The 22,851-nt window shown below is 41.4% G+C and overlaps 1 protein-coding gene across 2 annotated transcripts in view; it reads left to right on the plus strand.

Annotated features, from left to right (window-relative positions):
- The window catches only part of LOC107980542, a 530,828-nt gene extending 512,912 nt beyond the window's left edge, over positions 1–17,916 (plus strand). For both annotated transcript variants that reach the window (XM_032601222.1, XM_031923477.1), the window contains one exon: positions 17,548–17,916. The gene's annotated coding sequence lies outside the window, so the exon portion shown is untranslated. The remainder of the gene's footprint in view (positions 1–17,547) is intronic.
- The last annotated feature ends 4,935 nt before the right edge of the window (positions 17,917–22,851 follow it).

A 22,851-nucleotide genomic window follows, 5' to 3' on the forward strand; every position in this document is an offset into this window, starting at 1 on the left:
AACATTTGTTCGAGAGACTATAAATACTTGATGTATTCTTATCTATACTGTAAAAGTAAAAAAATTAATATATTTACCATTACCCATCACTCCAAAAATCAGCTTATTACCTCGGCGGCCGATCATCAGCTGATCACACCGCGTGTAGTAGGCTAGAGAGCAGTGCTCGCGTCGTTTCAGCTTATCTTGCGCCCACCCGCCCGGGAAAACAGCTGATAACGAGGCACGCGATGAGCTGACTGTGACGTGCCTCGACCGCGCCGCCGCCACCGCGGGGATCGTCGACAATAAAACAGGTGGACGGTTGTTTGTTTTTGTCAGTAACAAAGATGGATATTCGTTGGAAGCATCCGTTCACATGCATCATATAGGCCCAACGATGTGTGGAATAACCATATTCGTAAAACGGTTTCTCGCTAATCTGCCTGAAATGTGCAACGTGCGCTTTGATCGCGTCTTATTTTACTATGGCGAATGGCAAGATACGTATAGGAACGAATTCAACATACCCGGTAATTTGAATGTAGAGTTTCGGGAAGGATTGCCACAGCCAAGCGACTAACGATAACGATAAGAAAAAATTGCTAATTTTAGACGACTTGATGCGTGAATCTTGTAACAGTGTAGTACTCGATTTATTTGTACGTGGCTGTCATCACAAAAACTTATCCACTATATATCTATGTCAGAATATTTTTTACAAAGGTGCAAATCAGCGTGATTTGTCTCTCAATTCGAATTACATCGTTCTGTTCAAGAATCCTCGCGACCGTGCGCAAATCCAGTACCTAGCGCGATAAGTTTATCCCGAGGACTCGAAATTTCTGCAAGAGGCCTCCATGGATGCATGTAGTCGCCCCTATAGCTATCTACTCTTGGATCTAAAACAGGATACGCCGGACGACTTTCGATTTCGAACATTTTTTTTTTCTGACGATCAGCTGCAATACGCGTACGTGCCTCGTCGTGGCAAATCGACTCGACGATAGATGCAGGGTGCGATACATAACATTATTTAACATGCCGATTGTAACGAGACTAAAGCAGTCTCTCTGTGACGATGGCCGTACGAACATCCTGCAACAGCAGCACCGATCCACGTATTGTTTGTGGTAAACATTTTTCAAAAAAACACGTTGCACTTTTGAACGCTCTCTGTCATGCCAACGCAAAACAGAGCGATGCCTTGATACGGACCGCTGATAAACAGCTCATCAAGTGTATCTGCGAGTGCGCGCTCAACGTCTTACACGGAATAGTCGAGATCAAGGATTGCGAAAGAAATCGTCTAAAAAAGCATCTTGAGAAAATTGATCGAACCACCAACCGCCGTTCGGGGTAAGGTAGCCGCAACAGCTACCGCCGCCGCCACCGCTGGTACTTGGAAACGTCGAAAACGCACTATAGTTCAGAGCGGTGATTTTTTCTTACCACTGCTTCTCGAACCGCTCATCAGCACGATTTTATCAAAAATTTTACACTAACATGGAGCACGCCAGAAAAATGATTGATGTACCGGAAACGATGGCCGAGCGTTTACAAAGCACCGCCCAGCTTACGACTGTTCAGCAGCAGCAGCATGCGATACCAGCACCACCAACAACCGAGGGCAGTGTACAAACGCCTGGGGATAACTTATCACGACTAGATGCGGAAATGGATGAGATTCTTTATTCAAAAAAATGTATCAGTGAAGAAGAAAAGTGTAAAAACTACTTGCAAGCACTGCGATGATTTCTGTTTTTCAAGGAAAGCGAACAACTCGAAGAGCCTCGCAATGAGAATCTCGCGACACAGCTGTCGGAAGAAACTATTATCGAAAGTGTGCCAAAAGTTCATCAGAAAAAAGCACGCTTGCTGCTTAAACACTGGCAGGCTAACGAGTCCGATCGACTCAAATGGAACAACACGGGTGGCGTTATCATAGACGGTAGTCTCGTGCCTCAATCGAATATAGCAGACTTACTGAGCGATATATTGATAAAGCCAAAAAAAGATACCCAGTACGATCCGCCCGTTGGACAATTTTAATTTGCAAAGTTTATCGCCAGCTCCGAAACGCCGAATCAATTCGTCGGGAATACGCACGTCTCAAAAATGATTAGACAAATATCGGCTCGAATAAAGGTGGCGAAGCGCAAAAGTACGGATACAGTAGCTACGTCACCGCCGTCGAGTAAAGTGAGACACGAGCCGCGGCCGCCAAGACGATCGGCTCGTGAAAAAAGATGGTTAAATCTGCCGGTATGAAGTTTGAGAAACAGTATTATGATCCCGGACACGAGGCCGGTTACGCCGGTGCTCGAAATCTCCTCTGTGTCAATACTCGAGACAAATCTTTAACCGACAAAGAAAAGAATCGCATCTACGAGTGGCTGAGCAACCAGGACACGTACACACTTCATCATCCGATACGCAACAAATTTTCAAGATTGCACTATAACGTCACCAACATTGACGACGTTTGGGAGGCAGATTTGTGTCAATTAACCGCGCTCAAAGGAGCGAATGACGGATTCTGTTACATACTCGTCGTCATAGATGTTCTCAGTAAATTTGTATGGGCCGAACCCTTGCGCGATAAATCAGCTCAGACAGTCGCTACAGCCATTGAAAAAATGCTCAAACGAGCCGGTAATCGTGTGCCTCAGTGTTTACAATCGGACAAGGGAAAAGAGTTTACAATTAGCGCTGTTCAAACAATTCTCAAAAAATACGACATTTCTTTTCGCACCGCCCAAAATCCGGATATAAAAGCGGCCGTAGTTGAACGCGTGAATCGTACGCTGAAAGAACGTATGTGGAGGTACTTTACTCACTGCAACACCAAACGTTACATTGACGTGTTACATAAAATTGTCGATATAACAACACGATTCACACGTCTACAAATATCAGGCCTGCTGCGGTTAATCTCTACAATGCGAACAAAGCCCGCAGCAACGTAGAGCAGCAGCGCCACGCTCGAGAAAAGAAGCACCCGATACAGCCTAAATACCGTGTCAACGACTACGTGCGCATCAGTCGATCCAAGGGCACCTTTTCGAAAGGGTTCGAAAAAAACTTTAGCGAAGAAATTTTCAAAATCAAACGCGTAACTCAGCGGTAAGGTATCTACACATACGAATTGGAGGATCTCAATGGTGAAATCATTGACGGATTATTTTACAACGAGGAATTGGTGCGCGTAGGCGCTGCTCGTATCTGATCAAGAATTCAAGATAGAGCGTGTAATTAAAACCAAGGGTCGCGGAAATAAAAAACAATTGTTTGTCAAGTGGCTGGGATATCCCGATAAATTTAACTCTTGGGTAAAAGCGAGCGATATCAAAGGTGTTTAAACTATGGATAACGCGGACGACTTTTATCTCGTGCTACCGAGTAACAGCAGCTTGGTCTATTTTCCCGATAACGCGATAACTTGTTTCAGCACGCATCTGTGACGCGAAATAAGACTGACAGGAGATTGGCACGTGGGCCTAGCCGAAATCCACGTGCCGCGCACCGTTATGTACATTCAAGAACCCGAGGCGTACTACACTTTTAAACTTGGCAGTGAGACCAGCAAATACGGCGATCAGTACTACAATTTTCCTCATGGAATATACGAAACTGTGGACCAGCTGGCCGAAGAATTCAAATACTCGCACCGACTGAATTTCAGAAAGGCTACTACACCTTGAGACGTACTTGTAAATGTAAATATCCTCATTATACAACCTTTAATGAAAAAATTCGACGCTTATTTGGATTTGAAGATGCCGTGCACAGACAAACGGGCACTTTTGTAACATCGAATTTTGGGTGTAAGCAATAACGTGGGTAGCAGATCTGCCTCTTTGGCACGCACTGTGCCCGACCAGCTTTACGTCTATACAGACATATGAACACCGTACACGGCGATACGCAAGCAGCACTTTTGCGCATAGTCGCTTTTGAAAACTCAAAGTACAAATTCGGCACGTACATGGTTAAACAGTTTGCACCGATCCATTACATTCCACTGCTGCAGCACCCTTTCCAAAATATCGTTATCGATTTAAGAGATCAGCACGGTGAAAAAACACCATTCGAGTACGGGACACTGACAGTTACGCTTCACTTTAAGCGTAATCTGTAGGCATAAAAATGAGTCATTATATTCATTACTACAACGACCAAGTCGGTGGCGGCACCGGTGTAAAATCTGTATACACCGGAGCGACTTACCAACGAGGTTCAGGTATTGGAAGCTTTCTGGGCACGATTTTTCGTCGAATAGCACCTTATCTCGCGCGCGGTGCCAAAGCGGTCGGCAAAGAAGCTGTTCGCGCGGGCCTGAATGTAATCGACGACGTCGCCAATAACGGTGCTAATTTCAAAGAAGCCCTCAGCGGTCGACTGAAAGAGTCGGGTAAAAATTTGAAAAGAAAAGCAGAAAATAAGCTTGATCAAATGATGATGAGCGGCAACGGCTATATAGGTCCTGTTGCTAAGCGCAAACGGCAGTTGAAGAAGAGCCGTGCACCTGTACGCAACGTGCGTCGCAAGGCAAAATAAAAAAAGCGAGTAAGCAAAAAAGCAAGCAAGAAATTAGAGCGCAAAAAGAAGAGAAAGAGGCGGATCAGAAGTGTGACAGATATTTTCGGTCCTAAAAATTAATAACAATGGCGTATCTACACGCGTGCAGCCGAGAGGGAATAACGAGCGAGCTAGATCTCTTTACTCTTCCACTCACTCAAACATCCATCGAAAGTAGCGCTTATCTCTACTACAAGCCCATTTCGTCGCTCAGTAACGATGGTGACTCACCCTTGGAATTTTTAATTCCAAGTTCACCCAATCACGATATCTCGCGCACGCCATGTTGCACCTGACCATTTAAATACAACCAGCTAGTGATTCACCCAGCGAAAATCTCAAAGTTGGCCCTATGAATAACTTTATACACTCAATGTTTGATCAGATTGACATATTTTTCAATCAAAAGTTAATATCACCGCCAAACAATGCGTATCCGTATAGAGCCTACATAGAAACGCTGCTAAATTATGCGGCACCTGCTATGCGCTCTCATCTGCTATGTGGAGCATCGATACCGCCGATGCCATGGATGCCGCGCCAAATTTAGATCGTAAGGCTGATGGTGCGAATCAAGGTCTCATTAACAGACTGTTCTTTACAGCTGGTGGCAAGGCCGTCGCATGATCGGTCATTTGCATTGTGACGTTTTTAATCAACCGAAATTCCTTATCAACGGTGTAGACGTGAGAGTAAGATTGGTCCGTAGCAAAGACGCCTTTTGTCTCATGGATGGGTCCGACAACGGAAAATTTTCGGTGCACATCAAGGAGGTCTCACTGATCGTGCGTCGTGCCAAGATAAGCCCGGGTATTTTCCTAGCGCACGCGAATGCTCTTGCTAAAACAACAGCCAAATACCCCTTAACAAGGCCGAAGTCAAGTCGTTTACGCTGCACAGCGGTATACTCGGCGACACCCTTGACAACGTTATACTAGGACAGCTACCCAAAAGGATCATCCTGGGCTTTGTTAAAAATAAAGCCTTCAACGGCAATAGAAAGCTCAACCCTTTCAATGTTCAACACTTTAACATAAACTTTATTTCGCTCTACGTGGACGGCGTTCAAGTCCCCAGTAGGCCGTTGCAGCCACGCTTTACCGGTGACCATAAGCTATACATAGACGCTTATCATGCGCTTTTTTCCGGCACAGGTATACATTACCTAAACGAGGGTCTCGATATCGATCGTTACGGTTATCCCAACGGGTTTTGCCTGTTTGCTTTCGATCTGACACCTGATTTGTCAGCGCATTTCACCAGCCATTGAAATCTTGTTCGCTCGGGGTCTCTACGCGTTGAGGTGCGTTTCGCCGAAGCTCTAACGGAAACGCTAAACTGCATTGTTTACGCAGAGTTTGACAACTTGCTCGAAATCGACTCGAATAGACAAATTATAACGGACTTTAATTCTAGTGTGGCTGGGTGGTGGGAGAGAGAAAAAAAAGGTATAAGAGTTCTGACGCTGTATATCGTCGACTCAGTTGATCGACGTCGGCAGCAGCAGCACCCGATACATTCACCATGGATTACGATTACGTAATAGAACTTCAGGGCTTCAGGGACAAAGAAGACAAGTTTTTGCCCAAAGAAGTGGCTGTAGTTTCTCTGCAAGGACACGTCATTTCTCATTGGGTGATTTTGCCACCGCATGAATTTACCGGGTTACCCTGCTCCTTGAGAATCGCCGACGACTATGCAGCGGCGCGACATTTTGGCATATACTGGTTCGAGGGCGATATAACACTAGGAAAATTACACTATCACCTGTAAAACATTGCTAGAACGGCTAAAAGAATATACGTCAAGGGCCTTGAGAAAGCACGATATGTCCAATCTATAACGACGCGCAACGTCGAGAATGTCGATGATTACACGACAGTTGGATTCGGTGAACTGCAGAGACGCTTTAAATGCCCGCAGGTCTGCAGCTACCATGGATGTCAGGCAGATACCTATAAAAGATCGTACTGTGCACTCTTGAGAGCACACATACTACCAAAGTGGATCCATTCACACGTGCCCAGTGAAATATTGGAATAAATACAAGAGACTGGCACCGATGTGTGTTATCATGCTATTCAAAAGCCTATGTGGTCTCGAAGAGGTAACACTCTGCAATTTCGAGGAAGGGACGTGGTGGACAAAATCGACAGCGACGAAGACACCTGTGGCAGTGACGAAGACGAATACGCGAGTAACGACACCGATTCATCTACCATAAAAAATGAATACGGTCGAGATTATGAGAGCCCTAGAAGGCTTAAAAGCCCGGACAATCGGGGTTTACGCTGCAGATCGGATACCGCGGGTGCTGATGACGCCAGCAGCAATAGTGTGTAACACCGATGATCACACTAAACCAGGAACACACTGGGTAGCTATTTACATTGACAAAAATAGATTAGGCACGTATTTCGACAGTTATGGCCTGCCACCGGTATCAAGACACCATATAGAACGCCTACTTAAGAACTGTAAATATTTTCGCTGGAATACAAAAACTCTTCAAAGCATCGACTCGATTTGCTGTGGACAATACACTATTATGTTTTTATATCACATGTGTTACGGTACGAGATTCGGGACATTTTGCCGCTTATTCTCACAAGACACTGGGCAAAACGATACCCTTGTCGTCAAATTTTATAAAAAGATTCCAAATAAACTTAAATATAAAAAATGTAAGCGAGCGTCTACATTTGCCGATGAGCGTTCTCTAGGCTCAGGGCCTCTAGATGTGTGTGTGTACTTCTAGATTAACATGTGTTTGATGTATTTGTAATCTTGAATAAAGAAAAATATTAAACGTAATATAAATGTGTTCTCATTCTACCTACGCACATGTATTCCTTTATTAATCAGTAACGAATTTTTCTTTTCTAAACAGACGGATGTCGTCCGTCGTGCTTTCCTCTGATGAAAGATTTATTTTTTATTTTTAACGGCCAGTTTGTAACGTCCTTACGCCGTATTTTGAACAACCGTATAACTGTTGGACTACGAAAGGGTAGTGGGGAAAATTGTATTAAAGAGACGGCGGTCGCGAGATTTCATAGTAGCATCGAGACTCTCTGACTGTGCACTTGTATGCTATAACAACTTTTTTTTTACAAGTGAGATAGTACCGTGAATTTTTTTTTGTTCTTCACCATGGCGAACTGTCAAACACCCGGCAAACGTAGTCCGACTGCTGAATTTCCAAATCTACTGCTGTCGACGACCTACGCGCTCAACAAATCCAACTCAAAGAGAGTCTGCATCAGCCTGGAGTACAGTGATGGGTACTATCATCAAGTTATTAAACTCATAAGCAACGGGCCAATGTACAAAAACATCAGTTTGAGGCTATAACAGCTTATTTCAACAATTCATATTCGTTTTATCACGAATTTGGACACCCGGTTAAGATCTATCTTACAAATCACGACTTAAACTTTTCAACCGCGTTCGGCATCAAGTCAATCACAATCGACGAAAGGCCTAAAAACACACAGCCAAGCGAAGAAGACGAAGAAGGAGAAATCGCTCAGCCGGTTTGTAAAAAATGAAAACATCCAGCCCACCGGGTATAGTAATGTAACACCCAACGTTTGAAGGACTCCGTCTACATAGTTCACTAGTCGATCAACGTTTGGATGCTTTGAAAACTCTAGTCGGTAAGGTAAACCGTACCTACGACTACGTTCTCGAATATTCGAAGACTGCTCTGGAAGCCGAAGAACCACAAAACATTAAGAACATTTTGACAGATTTCAAGGAATTTAAACAGTTTTATTCGAGACATAACATCGCTATAGAAGGCTTTGTACTGGATAAAATGGTCGACGATAACAACGACAATTTTAAAGAGCAATATTTGAGAATTGTATTATCCGAAATCATCGTGTCTGGTTTACCGTTCATCGCAAAAGATGTACTAAATTATGTAAAATTTGGCTAAAAATTTAACTTCTTGCGTACACCATGTATATACTTTCCTGAATAAACTTTTAATACATGAAAAAAAAAACATTTTATTATTATTCACCATCACATCTTTCCTTATTTATACCGCAATAATTATTAAAGCTCCTTATTCGGCAATCAGCCAATGCGCAAGATGGGTGTATGCGCAGGAAAATTAGCGTTAGCGCGCTCGAATGACAGTGGGGTAAAAAAAGACTGTTATAGAGAGTGTTATAAAAAACGACACACTAAACTAGAAACATTTCGTAGAACTAACAGAACAGATAATTTAAACGAGAGAATCGTCTTTGACAATAAATGTTTACCTATCTGGAGATCGTAACGTTTTTCCCTCTCTTTCCAACTATTATTTTAGCGCTATAAATAGCTCCCGATAAGCGTTGCGTCTCACTTGGAGATGACTAGGCAATCATGATGGGTCAGGAGCACAGCACAAAAAAGACCGGCTATAAGCCACTCATCGATGATAAGAAAAACCAAAAGAAGGAAGAAAAAAACGCCTTCAAATCAATTACAGAAAAATACTCTACAAATATCGGATCTATACCCGAAAAAAGGGTTATAAAAAATTATAATTTATATTTCTAAGAAACCATCGGCCCTTTTCAGGGCCTCAAAAACATCCATACGTATAGAACAAACGCACACCCCTTGAAAAATCAAAAATGCCCTACACCATAACAGACCCCCAGGCCGAGAGGGAGATAACGAGATAGAGGGGGATGTACGCGATACCGGCCTAGGCCCCGAAGCTGAGGGGAGGGGGAAAATCAATAACGCCTGTCTAGCTATATGGCCCTTCTTACTACTCATGTTTCTAATATCGGCCTTAATCGCGTAAGCAAACTGCCTAAATCTCATTATAATTCCAATAAATGATTTTAATAAGTCTGGACCGGATAATAAATAATCATTAAAGCATTTACCTTTTGACTTCGAAGCTAAATCAAAAACTAATCGAATTTTCCTTGGTTTGTTTATGTTGCGCACCCCGAAATGTGGCGGGAATCGAATTATTTTATTTATTGACTTTTTCAATGCTTTATTCGCGAACCCTCTGTCAAATAATCTCTTCATTTTGTTGTAATATAAATTTGCAAGTTGAGCATCATGATCTAGCCTTTTCTCTTGTAATTTTAACCTATGTAATGACATGACTCGTCCGTCGTCAGTCATCTCTACGACATCCCTTAATAATAATCCTAATTCCCATTCTGTTCCATTATGAAAGCTTGTCTTATTTAAATTTTTAAGAGCGTGCCTATCTTTGTGAGTTGCTTTTACTCGAGTATTTATTCCGATCAAATCTGTTTCAAAACAAGATTTAACTAACTCATGCAATTAATTTAAAAGAATCGATTCTGTAGACTGGCAGATATTATGTACAGTTTCAAATTTTTTAACCTTTACTTTACGCGGAAGCCCGTGAATTGACCAACCTAACAAACTACTAGATATAACTAAATTGCTCTCTTCTAATTCGCGATATTTGCACGTGTGTATGAGGTTGCAGTTATCTTGTTCTATGATCATTTCCGGCGCTGCATCATACGTCAAAATTTTTACCTCTGTTTTCACCGCACAAAAAACGACTAACTCTTGGTCTATACATTACTTACTCAAAGAGAGGTCACGTACGACTAATACGTTCTTTACAACAAAAGACGCGGAATCGCTTTGCACACTTAAATTTACTTTTTCACTGCATAACATAGTCGAACCATCTCCTCCTATCCCCTTTAAATATATTTTCTTACTTGTTTTCTCCGCGCGAATTTCATGTATTATTTTTGAATTTATAATGGTTACCGTTGCTCCATCGTCTAATAATGCATACATAAGTTTACTCGATCTCGATTCCGTTAGATAAATAGGTATTAATCACAGTAGTGCACGACAATTTAGTAGAATCTAATGGTTTATTCAAGAAGTTTTTTCATTTGTTTGAGAATTTCTGACTACTACTAACGTCTGAACTTCGCGTTGCGGTTTTGCGTTTGAATTTTTTACTTCGCTAGGATGTAGAAGTTCATGATGGCTTTGAACACATTTTTTACATTTTAGCTTCTTGCAAGCATTTCGAGAACGACAGCCGCTTCCTAAACAATTAAAACTTATCGATTAAATGTCCTTTGCGTCTGCAATTTGCACAATGTTTGTTTTCACGCGTATCTCCTCGCTTCTTCTCGACGTTGTCGTTTTCGCCTGCGCTTTCGTTTCACGTCGCATATACCGGCTTGACCTTTCCTCGCGAACCAGAACTAGTACTCTTATAGTTGCAAATATCAGTATCAAATACTGATATTTGTAACTATATGCTTTTGTGCCTCTTTATAAACGTATTGAGCAAGTTTTTCTAAAGCTAGTGTTTCATCATTTTCTCACGCTTTGTCGGTGACATAATTAGTAAAATTATAAGCCATTGTGCTCCGTAATTTTTTAATCAAACCGTCTACAAGTTTTGGGCTGTGTAAGTATCCTTTACTATTTTTCTGTGACTTTGTCGCTAAGGCGGCATTCCTTAATTTTGTCACGAATTCGATCAAGCCTATCTTACTCTCTTCTGTGCTCGGTAACAGTCTGATATCATCTAGAATTTTAGTCAAAATCAGTTTAGAATTTCCGAATAGCATTTCTAACGTATCCATAATTTTTTTAGAACTATGGCCTGCCATAAATAAAGGCTGAACTGCTTTGCGAGCGTCGCCGAACAATGCATCAAATAATCTTAGCACATTTTCATGATCTGAATAATTCCCCAATTTATTAGCAAATTCAAAAGACTGCTTGAACCTACTCCAATTAAATGGTTCCCCAGTAAAAGCCTGCAATTTTTTCACTGACGTCATTCTATTAATTAGCGTCGAATCGCCGCTCGCAAAGCCTGATTGCCTTACTGACGCGACAACTGTTTTCAATAGCCCTCGCTAAACGCTCCTCAAAACTTGCATTCGATTGTTCGCGACAAGCAGAGTCAGAATTTTGGCTATTGCCATATGGTTCCTCAATATTGTTACTTGGCATTTCAGAACGTTGATAATTAGAAGTAAAATCTTATATATTTGATCGTTAATCTCTTGCAAAATTTGAAGTGATATTATTTTAAAGTCAATCCCGAAACTGCTCGTCTGAAAATCTGCGACGCGCAGAATAAGATTTTAGTCTATTTAACCCACGTGTTCTTCTAAGAACGTTCTCACCTTCGTCTTCACTGCTAGATGCAGTGCCGTCCAAACTCGAATCTACTTCACTATTAGACTCTACTCCTTCTCTGCTTAAACCTGTTGGATGCTTGGCACGCCAATTTATACGTGTACTCAAACCTCCGAAGGGTGATAATGGCATCGGCTTCGATGTCCACGACAAACAGCAAGCTGTTTTTTTTTAACTTGAATAATAATTGTTCTAATAAGAACTAAAATTTCAGCATCAGTTTGCTCTGTCAAGGTAATATATTACGATTTTTAGAATTTAGAGGTTGCCGATGCATACTCCACGTTCTGGAGCTGTAACAGTAACTAGCTTGCCAGATTAGCCGATTAGAAGGTTCAGGTTGTTTTCAGTGTCTAGATATAAAAATCATTCAAGTACGGTGTCTAGGTGTACCGGGTGGCCGATAAAGACGTCTAGGTGATACGCTACATGGTTTTTGGTGTCTAGGTAAATAAATCATATGAGGGCGGTGTCTAGGTGTACAGGGTGGCCGATGACGAGATCTAGGTAGCGCACTCCGTGCTTTCTTGTGTCTAGGTGTTAAAATTATTCGAGAAAGGTGTCTAGAGGTCCAGGGTGGCCGATAACGACGTCTAGGTACTTAGCCCCGTGGTTTTTGGTGTCTCGGTAAATAAATCATACGAGGACGGTGTCTAGGTGTACAGGGTGGTCGATGACGAGGTCTGGGAAGTTCGCACCGTTGTTTTTGGTTTATAGGTGTAGAAATAATTCGAGGGTGGTGTATATCAGAACAATTAGTGCTTTCATGTTAGTGATAAAAATGTTACAAAAAAGCTGTGGTCGAAAGGTGCTAAAGATTTTATTTTTACGACGTTGAATATAAAATACTCAAAAAAATTTACTTAAAAGGATTGAAAATTCTAAAAAAAATTAACTTTAAAAAAAGTAAAAGGTTAGGCGAGTTTGATATATTCCGCAACGAAATTACAGTTAGAAAAGAACTGAGATCAATCAAACAAAGTAAAGTTTATTATTTTTAATCGTAATGAAGCAACGAACAACTCTCGAGATAATTACTACGTAACTTGCCATGCCCGTTTTATTTTGTTTATTGGTAAACAACTAAAATTTTCTTTTTATATATTAGAACGTCATACAAACACCATAAATACAATATAAAAAAAAAAAGAAAAATGATACATGAATATTAAATATAATTATAAGAGATTAAAAGCGATTAGATTTATAAATGCAGTAATGAGCATCAAAAACGATAAAAAAACGACTAATATATATAACGGATTTTTAAAACATTTTATCATAATATATTAATCGTCTTTTATACCATTTTAATCGTTATTGTAACACAAAATAATAATTTATAATATATTTGTATGCTGAACTGATACAATACATTTTAATACCTAATAAAGCCAAAATTACGTTACACAAACGACTGTCAAAAGCGATTACGATTTTTGAAATCATTTTTGATCTTCGGATATTAGCAGGGTAGTGTAGAATATAGTATATTCAATATGTATAATGAGTTTAAGTAAAAAAGGTTGGTTCGAGCAAGTATAATGTGTAATATGCGGTCACTTTGTATGAACATTAGTAAAAGAATGCGTATATATACATGGTGACGAGTATAATAATATACAGTTACAGTGCAAGTGTTAAAAATAGTAAGAGTGAAAATAATTCATATTTTCTTAAAATTTAAGGTTGTCACAGAGGTTGTGCAGAGGGAAAGAAAAAAGTTGGTTCGAGCAAGTATGATGTGTAATATAAGGTCACTTCGGGAGATTAAGGCTCTATGAGAGCAATGTCCCTAATGGTAGTCATTATGCGCGTGCCGAAACGAGGCTTTCACCTGCGTGAACCACTTGCACGGGTCAGCTCTGAACGTGTACTACAAATTATCCTAGAGCACGCACGCAGACGTATAACAAATGCGTTTAAACTAATCGGTTACATAAGCTGCAAAAAAACCTAGCCGAGGTGATTAAAAAATCGATATTTTTCCAAAATTTTAACTTAAATAAAGCCTTCTGTACTCTTGTAATCATACGACATAGAAAATCCATATTTTTTAGTTTTCGATTCTTAGCTCGAAAACTAGTAATCAAAATGGTTTAAAATTTTTACAGAAAATAGATACTATCGTTCTTTATTGTCATAAATTTTTTCAAAAAGTTTGACTATTTAGTTTTTAAGATATTAAAATTTTTTTAAATCACCTTTTTTTATCATGAAAATTGTACGGAACAGTCAATCTGGAAAATCTTGCAGGAAAAAGTAGGCAATTTCATGTTCTATTAGATACACTATTGTTAAATATATTGTATGAATCATATCATAAAAAAAGGAAAAATATTTTTTCAAGAATCGAAAAATGTCTATAAAATGGCCATAAAATGGTCAGAATCATGAAAAAATTGTTTCCTAAATTCGGAATCAGAAACTTGATAAAGCTCTTCTGACTTGATGTCCTTTTTTTAAGCTGTTATTTACTATGCTGTAGACCGCTGCTTTCATCACCTCTTGGTGGAAACTAACATGTTATAATTTAGATAGGTGTAAATTTTTGCTGTCCACGAATATTATTATTACACTAAGACACAAAAAACTAATAGCGCACCACCTAGACTTCATCATTGGCCACCCTGTACACCTAGACACCGCCCGAAAAAGATTTGTACACCTAGACAAAAAAAAACCACGGTGCACTCCACCTAGACTTCGTCATCGGCCACCCTGTAAACCTAGACGCTGTCCTTGTACAATTTATTTTCCGATACACCAAAAACTATGAAGCGCACCAGCTAGACATTGTCGTAGGCCACCTGGTATACCAAGACGCCGCCCTCGTATGATTTATTTACCTAGGCACCAAAAACTACGGGGCGCACTACCTAGACTTCGTCATCGGCCATCCTGTACACCTAGACTCTGCCCTCAAATGATTTTTACACCTAGACACAAAAAAACCACGGTGCACTCTACCTAGACGTTATCATCGGCTACCCTGTACACCTAGACGCCGTCCTCATATGATTTATTTACTTAGACACCAAAAACTATGGAGCGCACTTCCTAGACCTCGTCATCAACACTGCAGATGATGTTAACAAACTTATAAGTGCAGAAATACCTGATGAAATGAAATATCCAAGGTTACATAATATCGTTAGGCAATCAATGATACATGGCCCTTGTGGAAAAATAATAAATTCACCATAGACGGATAGCAAAACAAAATGTACCAAAAACTTTTCGAAATAGTTTAATGAGCAAACTACTTTTAATAATACTGGATATTCCCTTTATCGACGAAGTAACAATGGAAAACAAATTCGTTTCAATAGAAACAATATAGCTAATAATCGATTTGTAGTTCCATACAATCCGTATCTATTGTTGAAATTTAATTGTCATATTAATATATAAGTATGTTCAACTATTAAATGTGTCAAATATTTATTCAAATATTGTTATAAAGGACATGATTGTGCATTTATAAAAATGAGTCAACATTAAAAACAATATTTAAAAACAAGATATGTAAGCCCTCCAGAAACAATGTATCGTCTACTACAATATGCAACGTACGTTATATCACACGTAATTTACCGACTAGATGTATATTTAAAAAATGAACAGTTTGTATTCTTTAAGGAAGGATCAGAAGGAGAGTTAATTAATAAAAACTTAAACACAACTTTGGCTGTATGGTTCAAACTAAATGCAAACGATCCGAAAGCTAGACAATACTTGTATGTTAATATACCATATTTTTACGTTTTCAATGAAAAAACAAAGAAATGGACACCAAGAAAATGAGTTTGGAAGCCAATTATAAGTATAATGTATTTTGTAAATCCGAATGATAGTAAAAGATTTTTTAAATAGTATTATTATAAACATGTAAAAGTGGCTTAATCTTATAAAGTATTAAAAACATTCAAAAATGTTACATACGCAACATTTCGTGAAGTAGTTCTAGCTAGAAGATTAATAATCACCGATGAAGAATGAGACAGATGCTTGGAAGAAGCAATCAAGGTTAAATTTCCTAAAGCTCTGTGTAACCTTTTTGGTTATATATGCGTATTTTATCGCCCAGTAAATGTTAAACAATTATTTGAAAAATATAAAGCATATTTCTTCAGCCCATTGTTAACTAAATAAATACGTGAAAATTTTAATAAGTCACAGGTATACACTGACTGATTTCAATTTACCTAAAGTTAGTGAGGATATTGAGGAACCCAATTATGAAGAATTTTATGCAACAAATTAAATTAAAAATGATTCATTATACAATATAAGCTCGTTAACGAATAAACAACGTGAAATTTTGCAGCAATAAATAGTGTAATTAATTAAGCTAATCAAGTAAAGTGTTTCTTTATTAATGGACCTGGAGGTAGTGGAAAAAGCTACTCACTAAATAAAATTATCATTCATTTAAATAAAGAAAAAATAAGTGTTTTACCTGTAGCATAGACTGGTATAGCAGCAAATTTATTAATAAATAAAAAAACTTTAAATGTAATTTTTAAATTATTATGAAATATAAATGAAGATTTAACGTGCAACATTACTCCTAATTCAATATATAGAAAAAACCTGAAAAATGTAGAAGTCATAATTTGGGATGAAATAACAATGACATCAAAACATGCTTTTCACGCAGTGGATAAATTATTTAAAGACTAAATATGTAATAATGACATTGAATTTGGTGGCAAAGTAATAATTGTATCAGGTTACTTCCGACAAACACTACTTGTTGTCAGACATCGTAATCGAACAAAAATTATTAAAAATTGTGTAAAAATTGTTATTCATGGAGTAAATTGTAAATAAAATTAAAAATTTTGAAGTCCCAACAATTTTGAAGCCCAAAAATATTAAGTTTAAAAATTTTGAGACTCAAAAATGTTAAGGCCCAAAAATTTTAAAGCCTAAAAATTTCAATGCCTAAAAATTTTAAGTCTCAAAAATTTTAAGACCCAAAATTATATCCGCCTTATAGATGATGTTCAGGTGTCAGGGTAACTCCTAAATGTTAAGTAATAAAGAAACGATGTAAATGGCTTCACGGCAAACAGGTACATTAATCATTTTAATATAATAGTAGATGTTAAAAGATGTATGCTCAATTTCAAATCCATTTCACATACATAGTCAATAAAATAAAAGAAAGATATTGATGTAACGTAGTTAAACATTTTGAATTTTCAAACATTTCAAATATTTTCTAGCATCACGGAATATTTCACAGTCTTACAAAAACCGGGAATTTCGAATTTTGAATGTTGTACCTGTTTATTGTACAAAACCAGAATTATAGCGAAACACTTTTACTTTAAAAATAATTTGTTACATAAAAATTATACTAGAAACTTTAACGTAGAAACACGCTTGTATCTCACACACAAATTTACATACAATCATTTTTTTGTTGTTTTATACTTTATTATAACATATTCCTTGTCACACTTTTGCATTGTTAAATTATCACCTTTATCATACATTTAATCAAAATTGACATAGTCAGTTTTATACACTTTGAAACATTAAACATTTTACAAATACACAATACGGATGGCATTTTGAAGTTTCATGCCAAGAAATTTTTTTATATAAAAGTCAAGCGTACAATCAAGATACAAAATGCCAAGAACATTTATAATAAATTTAAAATGTCGTCTGCTATTCTGATGACTCGTCTCACGACAAACTAGCACTAGTTAATGTTCGTTAAAATTGAATGTTATAACAATTTTATTCAGTATATTTTGAATTTACATAATAGCAATAATATATTTTCAGGTGATGTAATCTCTACGATGGAAATATTGGTTTGCGAAACAAATCCTATTGAAATTGAATACCCATCCTGGTCAAGAACAACAACTCCGGTCTCCATTACGTCAGATATTTCAATTTCTGATAACTCTCCTTACCAATCAAGATCAAGTAATATTTACTGCTCTCCGTCACCACTAACACGGCACCGATTCTTAGCTGCTCCATATAGTGGTACAGGATATCTACCAACTATAATTCGACCTCAAACGTATACAAGAAACATTAGCGCTATTAAAGATATAGAAACCATCACAGATAATCTCAGCGATAAATCTAGTAATTCTGATTAAAATTGTAAAAAGATGATAACATGCAAAATTAGTTTCTTAATTTCGACACGTTTTTATTAATATATATGCAACATTCCACGTCAACCCGTGGAAAAAATTTACAAAGTTTGGCCAAACTTTGTTACCTAATCTAGTATACGTTTAAAAAAAAAACGCAAGAAAATTTCAGACCTCTAAGTCTATTCCTTGCAAAGTTATGACCATATAAAAAACTGAGATTTCCTAAATTTTTGCTTATATATCCAACTAAAATGATTTTTTAAGGCAAAATAGAAGCGTTTTAGGTAAAAACACAGACATCTTTTTTTGTAAATTTCCTGTAGAATTTAAAAAGAAAATGTCTCTATGCGTTTATACCTAAAACGCTTCTATTTTGCCTTAAAAAATCAGTTTAGTTGCTATATAAGCTAAAATTTAGAAAATCTCAGTTTTTGTGTTCTTTTGGGAATATTCTACGCTGTTTCGGCGCTGCGTAGCGGTACTCATACCGCTACGAGTTGGCTGTGGTGCTCAACTCGTTACACCCCCCCCCCCCCCTAGAATCGATCTATCGACCAGATGGCGATTCTACCCCCGTACGTCCGCGACGAACCGTCGTATCGTGCGTCGCGACAATGGATCTGGGGATGTGGGTGTAATAAAAGAAAAACACGCTATTTTGGGTATACTCGTGCCTAGGCTTTTATTTGGCCTTATGCAGCCGGACATTAGGGCACTTATTGCTCCTCGCTACATTGGGGTGTCCGCAGACGTAACAGGACTTCTGAGACGTCCTGTCTGCGGCCCCCGGTGTTGCTGCTCGCACCGCGCTCTCCGCGCGTGGACGAGCTCTGCGTCCGGCGCACTAGACCGCCCTGACGCCTGGAATCTGCGTGCGCGGGCTCTGGCTTCGGCAAGAGCTGCCTCAGCCCAGGCGACTTTACGTCGCGCGTCTTCTGCGGCGTAGAACGCCGCTCGTCCTTTCTCGAGCAGGCGCGGCCGTTTGCCGGCGCACCGGCACATGGCGTCGCCGTGCTTGCGCACCGACTGCGTATAGAGCCAGTACGCCTCGCCCTCCAGCCGGCGCGTAACCAACGCGGCTTCTAGCGCCTCTACCAACGTAGTGCGATGTTGGTTCCACGCCGCTTTGGCTGCCTCTTCGCTCGAAGGCTCCTACGAGCAAGCCGGCGGCGCTCGTCTCTCCGCGGTGTTGGTTTCGCGGTGGATGGACTCTCGCTCCAAGCGGGCAGCGATGGGTCGCCCGATTGGCGACGACGCTGGTTATGGCGCACGCGGGCGGCGCAGACCCGTTGCAGTCGTTTCGCCCACGTCAACAACCAGCGCAGGTGGCTCTTGGCCGCGTAAAACCACCCCCCCCCTCTTCTTCCTTTTCCGTCTCCGGGACGAGGTACGCCTCCACCTCGACATCGGGAGGGAAGACGCTCCAGGGGTCTTCTCCCTCGCCTACCTCCCGGATAACAACGTGAGGCCGCTGTTCTTCGCGGGTTAACTTTGCCATCATGCGCTCCAAAGCTGCTTGCAGCTCCTCGGGATTCATACCTAAGCATATAAAGTTTCTATCTAAGGTCCGCAGCACTTTGTGCGCGCGTTTTTCGCGGTGACGTCGACGGGTTAGTAATCCTCGTTGTATGCCCGCGGTTGCGCGAACTCTTCGGACGACCAGGCCTCCTGTTCTCGGTGTTGACCTCCACTCTAGGAATCTCTGGCGTAGGTTTCACCCGGACAGCCTCTCTTCTTCGGCAAAAGACACTTTTGTCCCGGTTTATCGTCAATCAAGCCGCGTTCTCTCGCTGGAGCACTTTCTCTAAGTACTCGAGATGCTCTTCGAACGTCTCTGTCGCGATGATGATATCATCGAGATACGAGTACGTGTATGGCTGGATTTCTGGGCTGATCACTTCGTCGATCATTCGCTGGAAGGTCGCTCCAGCCTAGGCTAAACCAAACGGCATACGCGTGAATTGGAATAAACCTAGCCCAGGAACTGTAAAGGCCGTCAGAGGTCTCGCCTCCGGTTTCAACGGTATTTGATGGTACGCGCTGCTAAGGTCCAACGTCGATATGTACTTCGCTTTCTGCAGTTTACGAAGGATATCATTCATGTTAGGTAATGGATATGCGTCAGCCTTTGATAGCGCATTAACTTTCCGGAAGTCGACGCAAAAACGATATTACCCGTTCGCCTTGCGCATCATCACTACCGGGCTTGACCAAGCACTGTCAGACGATTCGATGATTCCCGCAGCAAGCACCTCTCGTACTTGTTGATACATCTCCTCCTCTATTTGCACAATGTGCTTGACGGCCATCGCGTTGTCGCAAAGGTCGACCACAGGCGCTAGCGATCTGAAGCCCTAACGACCACATCACGGTCATAGCGGCGCCTGGGTCGTAGAGAACCTTTACTCTGAACCCTCAGATGCGCACTTGTACTAACCAGCGCGACTCGTCTTCATTTGGCGATATCGTTGGCTGGCGAGACTCGCTGGACAACAGTGCGACCATGCGATTAAAATCGCCTGAGGTTTCGCGAGGGGTATTGGCTACGCCCTCCGTCACGTGCCTCTCGTCTCGGGAAGACTCCTCGCGCGACGGTTTAAGAGGAGCAGTAACTTCGCCTACTCCTCCCTTTTGCCGTTTTCCTTACTCAAGGGACATTCTCGGGCAATGTGACCTTTTCCACGGCATTTGAAGCATTCTATTGGCTTCTTCTGCTCTCTTTGGTCCAATTGACCGGAACTCTCGCCAGATTTCTGGCTTTTGCGCTTCGGACTAGGAGACTTGCCTCTCTCTCTTTCCTAGGTTCGGAGCGTTCTCGCTGAGGGGCTGACTTCTTGCTGCCTCCTCCAGCGTTGGCGTGCTTTACCGGTTGCGCTATTGCTGCAAGCTTCGAGTCGAACAACTTGCCTATAACGTCAACCAATAAGGGCAGGGTGTCGGTTTGCTCCGCAAACTCCATGGTTGTCACCGGCGTTTTACCGCCAGTCTTCGGCGTTTCGCCCTTAAAGGCGCATTCGGGGACGGTTGCTACACCGGGCTTCGGAGGTGCTCGATACGAGGCTTCGCATGTTAGTGCTGCTTCGAGCAACTGCTCCACGGTGGAGAAATCTTTCCGCTGGAGCCCGCGTTTGAGACTAGGCAGCATATTAGCTTGTGCCTGTTCACTCTCCTCAGTGACTGGCATTTCTGCGATCGCGTCTCTCATTGTCATCGCGTTTAGCAGCTGTAGATTAGGCCCTGTCGGTTGGCCTAATCCTTGAGCCGGTTGACCGTAGTTCATCTCGATCGCCGGGGTCACCACGACTTCGTTGGCCTCGATCTCTTGTTGTAACAGCTTCAGAGGGTGCGGCTGTTCGTCCCTCACCAACCCACTCGGCCGGAGTAACAACAACACATACGCCGTCCGTTGAGGCTGCTCTGAGGGACATTCGCGGAGCACTGGACGACATACGCAATGCTCAAATGGAGTCCCTCAAGACCCAGAACATCGTGTCGGAGAGGATTTCCAAAATTGAGCAGCGTCTGGTCCCCCTGGAGAAGCGACTCAAGGCCCTCGATGAGCTGCCTGCACTCGAAACTCGCATACACAAGATTTGTCATCGAGGAGCCCAATGATGCAGCAGGACAGCGGCAGCACTGTGCCCAACACTGCGGAGATTTGCAGCCTACGCAGTGAATTGGCCGAGGTCAAGAGGCGCCAGAAGCAGACCTCGAACTGTGTGGTCGTTGTCATGGGTTTGCATTATACCCGTGAAACCTCGCTGAATCTCCTCGCTTTCTCAGTTCTAAACGCGCTTAACCCCACGGACCTTAGAAGAGACGTAGCATCCGTCAGGACCATAGGGAGGCTTGATGCTACAAACAGCTCCACCAGGGGAGACGGCAGACTGCCACCACTAGCCGTTACCCTATCATCAAGTGCGCTTGCACGCTCGATCGTCATCGCCAAAGCCCGGAAACGCAAGCTACATACCAGCGAATTGGACGCCACCTTGCTGGAGAAGGCTAAAGCTCTGAGTCCTGACCATCAAGACCTCATAAACATAAACGAGCTGCTCCCCTCAGACGTCCACAAGCTGCGTACGAGGGCAAGGCTGGAGGCCAAGAAGAGGCAGGTCTGCCGAACGTTCGTCAGGGAAGGGACACTATACATGCACTGTAACGATGACAGCGAGCGTGCTACGATCATCAACATCGACGCCGAGCTGGAAACTTTTTTAGCCCGGTTTCCGCCCGCTGCCAACATCGTCCAACACTGAGGTTACAACACACACACACATCATTCCACCACACCTACCATCAAGCTCATCTGCCACGTCTTCATCTGGTTCTAAGGTATCTCTGTACGAAGGTCTACGAGTCTGTCATTTTAATGCGAACTCGCTTACGGGTCACATTGTCATGATCAGGCTTTTCTTATCCACTCGCTCTCCATTCCACGTAATAGCTGTTACTGAGACCTGGTTAAGCGACAAGGTAACGTCCATACCTTCTCTGGACGATTACCTACTGTACAGACGAGACAAAAACAGAAACGGAGGAGGTGTGGCCCTCTACATACACAAATCTCTGACAGTTAGCGTTATTTCATCATCTGACGGTGAATGGTCTGGTAAGCCAGGCAAGCCTGAATATCTCTTCTGTGAAGTATGGGCAAAGGGACTATCTCCTATCTTCGTGGGGGTTGTGTATCGTCCACCTCATTCTCCTTTCTTCCAAGGCTCTAACTTTATAGACCAGCTAACAACCCACATGCACAACTACTCCACGAAGGTTATAATGGGAGACTTTAACTCTCCTCATCTGAAGACGCCAATTTCATCAGGGCCTTCATTGATGAAAACTCCCTTTCGTCTGTTCCCTATGGTGCCACGCACCACAAACAGGGTTCTGACACCTGGCTTAACTTGTGTCTAATCGATAAGCAGGATCGCCTGCTGTCATACTGGAAGACAGACGCACCTTTCATCAACGG

This window comes from Nasonia vitripennis (genome assembly GCF_009193385.2).
Source record: "Nasonia vitripennis strain AsymCx chromosome 1 unlocalized genomic scaffold, Nvit_psr_1.1 chr1_random0002, whole genome shotgun sequence".
Taxonomy (NCBI): Eukaryota; Metazoa; Arthropoda; class Insecta; order Hymenoptera; family Pteromalidae; genus Nasonia; species Nasonia vitripennis.